At 41.1% G+C, this 10,391-nt stretch overlaps 1 protein-coding gene across 1 annotated transcript in view; it reads left to right on the top strand.

Moving 5' to 3' along the window:
- Window positions 1–940: 940 nt before the first annotated feature.
- The window catches only part of SGMS2 (sphingomyelin synthase 2), a 34,588-nt gene continuing 25,137 nt past the window's right edge, over window positions 941–10,391 (top strand). The window contains exon 1 of the mRNA XM_086747506.1: window positions 941–1,281. The gene's annotated coding sequence lies outside the window, so the exon portion shown is untranslated. The remainder of the gene's footprint in view (window positions 1,282–10,391) is intronic.

Genomic DNA, 10,391 nt, shown 5'->3' with positions numbered 1-10,391 from the left:
AAACCCTCCACCCTCCCCCCAAAAAAAAACCCAAGCAAAACCAAGTCCGCAGACGGGTGAAACGCTGGAGAAGCAGGGCGGTGCAGCGACGGTCAGCCTTCGTTTGAAAACGGATTTCGGGAAATTAAATCCCCCGGCAAAATGCAGAAGCCTCTCCCCGCTGGGTCCGGCCTGGCCATGGGGGCACGGCGCAGGCCCCGCCGGCCGAGGCCCGGGGCGGCCTCCAGCACCTGCGCCGCGGCGGGAGCCGCGCCCCGGCCCCGGGCCGGCCCGCGGGGAGGGCGATGCTTCCCTTTAACAAGTGTTCCATGGGTGCGGTGCGGACGTCGGCGTCCCGCTGTGCGAGCTCGGTTAACCCTTCCCACGCGGGAGCGGGGCTGAGCCGCCTGCCAGGAGAGACGTAGGTGGTTCGAGGGGGTGGCGGCGGCTGCGGGCATGGCGGATGGGGAGCGGGCAGAGACTGCAAGCAGGGAGGGGAGGCCAGGGGCGCGGCGGGGGGGACGTGGAAGGGCACCGCCATCTCTGCATCTGCCAAGACCTCGCGTACCCCGGAGGAGGGGCCGCCCCGGCGCGGTTGAGGCGGCTTCGCAACGCCAGCGAGGCGGCGGCTCCGGCGCCGGGCCCGGCCGCACGGGGCGGCGGGCAGCGCGCGCGCGCAGAGGCGCGGTTTGGGGAGTGGAGGGGGGGGGGGGGGGGCGGTTGGTCGCGGGCGGGGTCTCGGCAGAGGTGCTGCCGGTTTTTCTCGCCCTGCCTGTGACTCTAGCAGCGGCGCCGGGGTGAGTCACGGTTTGGCAATGGAGTGGGCGGGTGCGTGTGTAAGGGAATGAGTGATGTCAGGGCGGACTGTGGCCCTCGCGGCGAGCATGAGACTGGCCGGTAACCGCGGCGGCAGCAGCAGCAGCAGCCCCCGGCCAGCGCTGCCCCCCGCCCCGCAGCCGCCCTCCCGCCGAGCAGCGCTGCCGGGCGCGGCACTGCTGAGGTAGCGCCGCGGGCAGGAAACCTCGCCGAGGAGCGCCGCCGCCCTTAGAGCCTGTCCCTTTCGCCGGGAGGGAGAAGAGCCCCAGGCTGCCAGAGGAGCAGGTCGCGGGGAAAGGTAGAGGTTGTGGCAAACTTTCTAGCTGCTTCTGCCTGCTGCTGCCTCGGTGGAGGGTGTGTCTGGCCGTAAGGAACTGCGGAGCCCAAAGCCAAGAGCCCTGGGGCTCTAAAAAATCCTGCTTCCAGCTGCCTTTAGAGGAGGAACTGTCGGCAGTGCGAGCTTTTGCGTGTACAACTGAGTAGTAGGTAAGTTGGGAGCGGCACAGGTGGGCTGAAAGCGTGGCATAGCGCGGGTGGGCGCTTAGGGAACTGCTTTCACAGAAGACCTCTCCGTCTGAACCGGGCAGAGACTGGGAAGAGCAGTGCTGCACTTGTGGTCTCTCCCGTTTCTACAGTATGTGTGTTTTACCTGTAAAATAGTCCAAATTTTACTCTTAGAGGGGCCTCTCTAATGAGGGAGGGCACCTGCTGTTTTGGTTTCTGTTGCAGGTGTGTAAGGCATGGGACATGCTCAGTGTGCTGGTAAAACAGCGTATATCCCTTGGTGTGGGCAATGTGTGCGTACCACTTAGAGCAGTGCCACGTACATACCTGCTTGAAGAGGAGGGGACTTCGAAATGCCAGATTTCAGCTCAGGAAGATAAAAGGATTACTATAAGGATCATAATAATCTTGTAAAGGGGGGGTTGCTGTAGGATTTGGTTGGGTTTTTTTTTGCTGCTGTATGTCTGCTCCGTTGGAGCCACTCGTAAACTTCTGAAGTGCAGCTAAACTAAACTTCTTGACTTAGTGGCAAAGTACAGTTGTATTAAAGTTGCATGGATTCTGGCTTAAATTTAGCTCAAAATCTATGTGAAAGTAGTTAATGCATAATCTTCTGGCAAGATAATAAAGCTAGAATACAGTGTAGGCTAGCTGTTGTTCAGTTTAATCCATTTCTTATATTTTTACTTGATTTTTTTTTTTAAGGCCTTAGAAAATCGAATATCTATCTGCCCTTAAACCACTTAACAGCTATTAATTGATACACAGCTAATTATGTAGGTGAATGGTTCTGTAGAGGTATTAGCATAAACTGAGCAGGTGCATCATATTTTCTGAGATAGTGGGTGTTACAGGAGTTCTGGCAAGCTTCACTTCAAGTTGCATTTATTAAATGGCTTGCCTAAAAAACAAACTTTTTTTAAAAATTATATTTGATGTAGTTACTTATGTGTAGTGTTATTTTGACAGGGCAGGTTTTTGGAGATCGTATAGCCTTAGACACTTTTTCTCCATGAAACTAGTAACTTACTCTTTATTTTAACCTAACTTAAATGATCTAGGGCTTAATTTACTAGAAAGGTCAATGTGTTTGCTTCCTTTTTTTTTGGTAGGATTTACATTGCTTTTCAGTAAAAACTTATAATCCATGACTGGTTTTAGAGAAACTTACATGTGTGTCTCTGTGTTTCAGAAAAATATTCTTCAAGTGTACCCAAACATGTGCAGTCACAAGGGGTATTTGACAAATCATAGTGGTGGGGGAGGAAACTTTAGGTGAAATTGTAAGGTGACTACAACAGTATGTAGATAAAGGCCCTGTAATGGGATTGATTTCTGTACTGTCCTTGAAGTGAACTTACGCAATGGAGAAATGAGAACTTGGAGAGCAAAGGCGGATTTTTTTTCCCGCTCTTCGGTTGGTAATTTGAGTATAGAATGACTTTATGTATCCCTGAATTTTAAATGTTGAGCCATGTTGATAAGCATCTATTTTTCTGGCTCCTAAGAGTATCTTGTGATTGTAATATTTTAAGACAAAAATGACAGGGCTTAACAATCTTGTTTTCATAAACTAATTTTCTTCTGAACTCAAAACTTAGTGTTTTAAGTAGGCATCAGAAGTATTATATTATGGATGCAGTGTTGTGAAAAACTTTTATTTCCTTATCAATTAAATAAAACCAATCAAAAAAAAAAACCCAAACAAAAAAAAACACCCCACACATACCTCCCTATCTCTGGGAGAACTGAATAAGAGATTTTATCTCAAGTATTTTTTATCCTAAAAACCAGAATTCTTTACTTACAGTATAGACTGTGTGTCTATAGTGTACCAAATAAAAGTATGAAGGCTGGAAAGTAGTGTATTGATATTTTTTTAAGGATTAGCAAAATAATAATATTGAGACAAGTGATGAATTTTAGAGAGTAGTTTTTCTTAAGGACCAGGGAATGTAAAAAGGTTTTTGAAGAAATTACTCATTACAGTTAAGTCTTCTAGTATAGAAATGGACTTTGAAGATACAGGTATTTGTAACAAAATTGCCTGCATCCTCTATTTGGATTTTTGTCTAATTTTGATGGGCTGCTGGCCTACAATGTTCTTTGATGCTATTTGTGGGGAGTGGACAATACAGATGCTGTGACACTTTATTTAGTATGGATATGGTATTGCAGTAGTCCAAACAGATGCTGGGAAGATTATTGTAACACTAGGTCCACTGTCTTCAGAGATCTGTCTACTGGGAGAATTGTTTGTACCATGGACACCACTGTCCCCGAGGATGCTGCAAACACTAAGAATGTCAGGCATCCAGGCACCACTGTCCCAGCAGATGCTGAAGATCTTAAGAGCTGCTGATGGGAAAGTTTTATGTAACACAAATAGCTCTGTCTTGTCCATTCTGCGCCTGTTTGAAAGATGTATCTTAAGTATACTGTGACTGTTTCAGTGAGGCTCCAGAACTTAAGTAACCACAAGTGTCTCATATATGAGGACACTTGCTTGTTATAACTCTTTCTCTTTCCCAGAATAGCTCTTGTGTGGAGATGTATAATACAAAAAATAAAGTACTCTTACCAATATAGTTGGTTTTTAAGTCTACTTTATGGCTGTTGATAGGAATTTTAATAGGACTAAGCTGTATACTGAAACTAAATTGGCTTCTGGAAAACCTGTTACTTACCCTCTAGTTAACATACATGTAGTACCTCTAGCAGCTGCCATGTTTAAAGACATCAGTTATTCTTTATAAACAAAAACAAAGTTGCTGCTCTTAGTGCAGCTGTGCTGCTGCACAAAGCAGTGTCTTACTATTCCTGGCTTTTAGAGTTAATTTATTGATGCTCCCTTCTGTTGTCTTCTGTTTCTTTTTCTCTGTATACTCATCTTTCCTTAGGCAGAATCTTACTAGAATCCTGTACAATGCAGTAAGCTTCACACTAAGCTTTGCAGTGTTTTTGTGCGTCTGTGGTTACAGATGTGAAGTGGACTAGGGTTGTACACCTGCTCTTCCTTAAGGAAAAGATGCTGAGCCTCTTGGGTGCAGCACGGAATGTTTTGGAGAGTTGCATCAGCTTAACTTGAGTGACTTAAGCTGAACTGATGCAGAGAGTTTATGGACACTTTTGCTTAAGAACGGGTAAATTTAAAATAAATTTAAATTCATTCTGGATTATTTCTCATTTAGCAGTAATCTGGAACCTTTAAATGGAGCATGTACAGTTTCTTAGGTAAGACATAAGCATATCATGTCTGAAACTGAATAGAAAAGTTTGGAGTACAAATAATGATTAAATGTGTATCTTCAATTACAGTAATGTTACTTCAGTGAAAGAGAGAGGCATCATGAAGGAAATTGAACAAAGCAAGCAGAACAAAACCAAGAAGCTAAATATATTTAAGCTCTTCATTCTGATCTCATCTAGGAATTTACAAACTGCCTGCAGTGGTTTGTAATCACTGCTTTTCAGAAACTGCCCAGGTGGTTGTTAGTGTTCTTAGAGAAATATGATGTTTCAGAGGCAGGTTTACCTGTTACTTGTCATAAACCAGTATGTCCCATCTAAAGTTATGTAAATCTTATTCATTTGGGAGAAAAGATCTTTTTGCCTAGTGTCTCTATTGGTGTCTTAGTCCCAGTCAGTCTTGCTACTATTGTAAGCTCAAATTAAGGAATTAAGTTTTAAGTACTAATATGGATTAAATAATATTAGTATGTTTATTCAGTTCTTGTCTTCATGCAGTTTCTAATGGCAAAGTGTCACTGAACTAGCAAAACTTACTGGAGTTCACATTTGTAGAGTGTAACTTACGGGAGGTTTTGTTTAATTGCAGATCTCTGGTGTTCATATGCCTCTAATACAAGAACTTAGGGTTGGTTTGTTTTTTCTTTTAAAAATCTTGGTTAACTGTAAAATAAATGGGAGTTTGTAACTCCTGCGGAGTGCGGGAACCTGTCCAGCCTCAGAGAACAGGCCTCTGGCTGAGCCCTTCTTGAACCTGGATATTTTAAGACCTAGCTTAGAGCCCTAAGCAGAAGGTAACAATTTTCCCTTTATTGAAGTACTATTACAAGTGTTTGGCATGTTAGCTCTCCAATATCTCTTTAATAAAACTTGCATCTGTAAAAATCCTTTATTAAGAAGTCATCTGCTCTCACTAATTGTTTTTTCCTCTTAAAACATGTTTCCATTTCTTAGGGTTTTTGTAGAGCTCTTATTCTGCTTAGCCTCCTAAGATTTTAAACTGTTGTGTGATGAGTGCTGAATGATTTCTCACAATTAGTTTCAGTTATGTGAAATGCACATAACTGACAAAATGTTTACTTACACACACACCCAAGTTACTGCTTATGTTCACTGGAGTGCTGGACAGTTGGTTAGTGGAGCAGACCTAAATAAGGAGGCAGCCTCCTTATTTAGATGACATAAGTTGCTAAAGAGAAGCAGCAGTCGAGAAGATCATGCCTCAGTCATTAATTCTGTCTTTCATGTGGAGGGCACGATATAATCGTGTAGCTCGGTGAGAGTTCTAATACATTTCTGCAGTAATTACAGCTCATCTGATTATTTTTTTAACTTCCCCCACATCAACCTTGTAAATGGGAAACAATGCTTGCTGTTTGTAGATGCTTTATAAGGGTGCCAAATACTGCTGCCCATGTCTTGGTTTGAGACTGAACACAGACTGTATTTGAAGCAAACTGTTCCCATCACTGCCACTGCTTCAAAAGGACATTTTCAAAAGTAGAATGCCATCTTACTATTTTAACAGTGCTAAAACCACTCTTAATGTGGAATTCTGTTGTTTTGTCCTCTGACAATTATTCTGGTTCAAATTGATGTATTACAATTTCAATATAAAACCAAAAGCACTTAAACTGAAATTTTAAAAGCAATATTTTTTTGTTTAATGCTGAGAGAAATTAATTGCTATGGATCTACTTTGAATTAGTTCATATTTACTAGTTTTTTTTTTCTGGTAACTTACCTATTTCAGGAGTGTATAGAAACTATCAATATGTTGTAGCTTAAAAATTTAACTCATGTTACTTTTAGTTCCTGAGTATTGAGAGCCTGACAAAATTCCTATCAAAGCTTGTGTTTTTTTTCTGTTTTCATAATACTAATCTGTAAGGATGCATGGAAGAGTTCTTTACAGTGCCATTCTTGGAAGCATGAACTTGTCTTAATTTGATTTCACTCTGATTTTTAGATACCATTTTGAGGGTGTCACTTGACAAGAGTTCATTCCTGTCTTCTGGCATACCACCTTGGTCTTGTAGAGGCTCATGAGCACAAAACTTGGCTCTACTTAGTAAGTGATCAGGTCAACTTGGACACTTGCTTAGCTGCAGTTATTGAAGTGCAGGTGCTCAGTCTACTGTGTTTTCACAGAATTATTTTGTTTCACTGCATATGCATACTTTGCACATAGCTATAGGGAGTGATTTTTTAATTTTTTTTTAAAAAAACCAAACTATTCCATGTGGAAAATGTGCCAGAAAGTTAAACATGATCCTCCGAAGTGAATTTGTTTCTCTCCATCCTCTGAGAAAGAGGATTGACTGCAATGGTTTGGGTCCTGTGTTGTCTATTAAAAGTGATCACACAACAAAATAAAAAAAACCAACAAAACTATTTTGAGTGTTTTTGTTTTCCTAGAAATATGTGAACTTCAATGATGGATTTCAGTCTTGAGAGGAAGGGCTATGGCATCCTGTTTGGCTCTGAAGTGAGTAGTATCAAAGTCATTGCTCCTTCGAAGGTGCCATAGTGAACTTGGAAGTAAGTATAAAGACAAGTTACTGAAGAGTTGAGTGTTATGGGTTTAAACCTCTATCCTCTGCAGTGATTGTATCCTGAATTTGCAGACACTTTAAAATTCATCATCTTAGCAGTATTTATCACCATGAAACTGAATACAACACATGCTATATAGCTGAATGGCAAGCTCTCACCCGAGGATAGTGTTTTTTGTGGTAACCATGGTCATTAGCTTAGCCATTTTTTTAGGAACTGTGTAGAGGAAGCTATTTTCGTATGCACAAGGAGGCATAAATATTATAAGTAGTAATTTCTTCTGTGTAGAATAAGTAGACTGTAAAGTAGGACAGAATACTGTGTATGTCTATGGTAAAAGTCAGTAACTTGCACTAACTTCTAAAAATTAGAAAGATGGGTGAAATGCATCTCAGCTGACCGAACATGGGACAAGGCACAATGCTTGTCAAATATCAAAGCTAAAGTAGTTAGGTTAAAGAAATTCTCAGGTCTAATAAAAATCTATACAGTTACACTTTTTTCCCTAAAAGTATTTTTCATTGACGCATAGTGTTTCCTTTTTTTTCAAAAGCATAATTCTACAGTTTGTAGGCATTTTATGCTTTCTGGTGTAAACTGCTTTCTAGTCACTGGACAATCTGAACAAGGTAAGTAGCTACCTGGCTTAGTTTTACTTTATGGGGTGAATGTTCCCATAAACCGTTTGGGTTTTTTTCTTAATTTACGCTTAGAGAAAGTTTAAAATGAACTCTTAAACATCACAGGGTTTTGACTAAACTCTAGCTTTCTTATATTTAAGGAGCTCAGTACTGAATGACTGAAGTTAAAATGGGACACTATTCCCCCTCAAAGGCCTGGAGTGCAGAGAAGAGTTGCAGGAAAGCAGTAACTCTCTGTTCCATTGTGCTGCGTTAATGGCAAAGACTAGAACCATGTTCTTTTACCTTACCTGTGACTTTTTTGGAGTGTGAGTGCATGTGTGCTTTCTTCCTATTCTCCCCCTGTATCCTGTTGTAGTGAAATCAGACACAAAGCTTTTAGCACTGCAAGCCTTTCTAGAAAATGTGTATAAGGCAACACAGTTTCTTGTGATGTGTAATATGCAGAAAAGGTTGCTGGTTATCAAAGTTTGTGTTGCAATTATAAGGACAGCTACAAGAGAAGTGGTGTGCTTAGGCCTCACATAATTTGCTCAAATGACTCCTATCTTGATTAATATTCCATAACACTATTATGAAAATGCTTACTCTGGTTTTAATGGTTTGTATTACTCGCAGGTGACTGATATTACATAGCTTATGATTTGGTCACACGTTGCTGAGAATAGTACATGAAAAATCTACGTGCACAGGCATTTATAGCAATATTCTATAGTCATTTCAATTAGAATCAGGTTACAAGCCTTTCATCAAAAGGGTTGTAAACTGCAGGGCACAGTATTTTGTTGTATATTTGTAATGGTGTCATTCAATAGTGTAAAAGACAGTTTTAGTGGACAGAAAATGTATTGTTATTTAATATGACTTTTTTTTTGTTGCTATTATGGCTGTTTTAAAACACTCTGTTTCTACACCTCTCATCTCTTTTCATGAGACCTATAGGTCTATGACAGTTTGTAGATCGAGTTAAGCAGAGGCAGCCTCTGCTTTCTGGGTTGGTTTTTTTTTGTTTTTGCCAGTGCTGTTGTCACTTCATAATTTCTTGGGCATTGTTTAAACTATGAAGTGGCTGCTGCTTGTTTCTCTGCTAAATCTCGCTATCTTTGACACAAACTCATTATGAGCAAAATGTCAGACTTAGTCTGAGGGAGCAGATTGAAATAATTTACCGAAAGCAAGTCTGTTGGGGGAGTTGAAGACATGGAGGCCAGCTACACTCATGAATCGACCTGTACCTTGGTTCAACAGGACCTTCTTCCTGAGGAGCTGAAGGCATAAAAACTGGTTAATCAGTTTTGGCCTAATGTTTAACGTGCAGCCTCATGCAACTTAAGTCTAGCCTTGTCCTGAGAGGATCTTTTTGTCTGTGTTTACCGCTTAGCCAGGCAGCACCTATAGAGTGATTGCCCATGAAGTATGTTTGCAGATAATCAAGCTGTATTTCAAATAAATCTACACATTGGTACACATCAAACAACATACAGCCTCTTACCTAGCAGTTCAAAACGGAGTTACAACATTAGAGGAAGTGTGTAGGTCTGTGAGCACTCTCTTGTTGTGTATTATTCATCTAGTTAAACTGAATAGTAACTTGTTCCTTAGTTTTTGGTTTGGTTTTGGTGGTTTGGTTTTGTTTGTGGGGTGTGTAGTTGGTGGTTTTGTTTTTGTTCTTTAAATTGTCTACTGTGAAGTTGCTGCTTTAGCTCAAATGTTGGGAGTTAGTGGAAACTTGAATTCTTGCTGGAAAGTGTCTCAGTATGTGTGCATGGGTATTTGGTGTCTGAACATGCTTAGGAAACTTGATTGAGTTCTGACCCTGGACACTTCAGGTGACTGCCATGACTGATACCTTGCAGAATAAGAGATCACAGCTTGTGCTGTTGTAGGGCTTGTGCTTTTGCCCCGTAGAAGCAGAATTGAATAGATCTCAATTCTAGATCCAGATCTGTTTTGTAAATCTTACTGTCAGACATAGGGAAACTTTGGTAAGTCTAGAGCTTTCTCTGAATAGTCCTTTTTAGACTAAGATAGTTATTCAGCTGGAATGGAACTGTTTCAGAGTTGAAGATGATATAACTTTTTTGGAGTGTATGCTTTAGTATTGCTGTCCTAGGAATGCAGGAAGAAATGTTTTTGGCTTTGGAAGATCTCTTTACTTGAAAGATGAGACACTCCTTTTCTGCTTAAGACCTGCACATCTGAGTATCCAGTACTTAAGGATGCTTGGAGTGTGCCTTACCTTAAATAAAAGGAAATCAGACTTGCTCAGAGGCTGGATGTGATTTTCAGACTGACTGGCTTCCTAGTCTTTGCTAGAATACTAATACTAGTACATAGGAAATGTTTCTTGCATGTTTTTTCTTTAGTGAGATACTGAATAATAAGAACTCTTCTGGGAAGTTCTAGGATGGGATAATGTATCTGCTGTAGGGCATAGATCCTGCTTTCTGAAGGACTTAAACTATGAAACTTGTATCTTATGCTAGAGCAGCATTTTGCATTCCTTGTGGCGTAAAGACTTTAAGAGTGTTTCTTTAAACTTTTTTCATATTTGCATTACTATTAAAAGAGCTTCTGATTACTAAAAAAAAAATCCAGCAGAGACTCTCTGACTTCTTAAAGTCAAAGTACTAGGAAGGAGAAAAA

The sequence above is a fragment of the Chlamydotis macqueenii genome, chromosome 4 (assembly GCF_036417535.1).
Source record: "Chlamydotis macqueenii isolate bChlMac1 chromosome 4, bChlMac1.mat, whole genome shotgun sequence".
NCBI classification, from domain to species: Eukaryota; Metazoa; Chordata; class Aves; order Otidiformes; family Otididae; genus Chlamydotis; species Chlamydotis macqueenii.
This window is presented reverse-complemented; position numbering and strand designations above follow the sequence as displayed.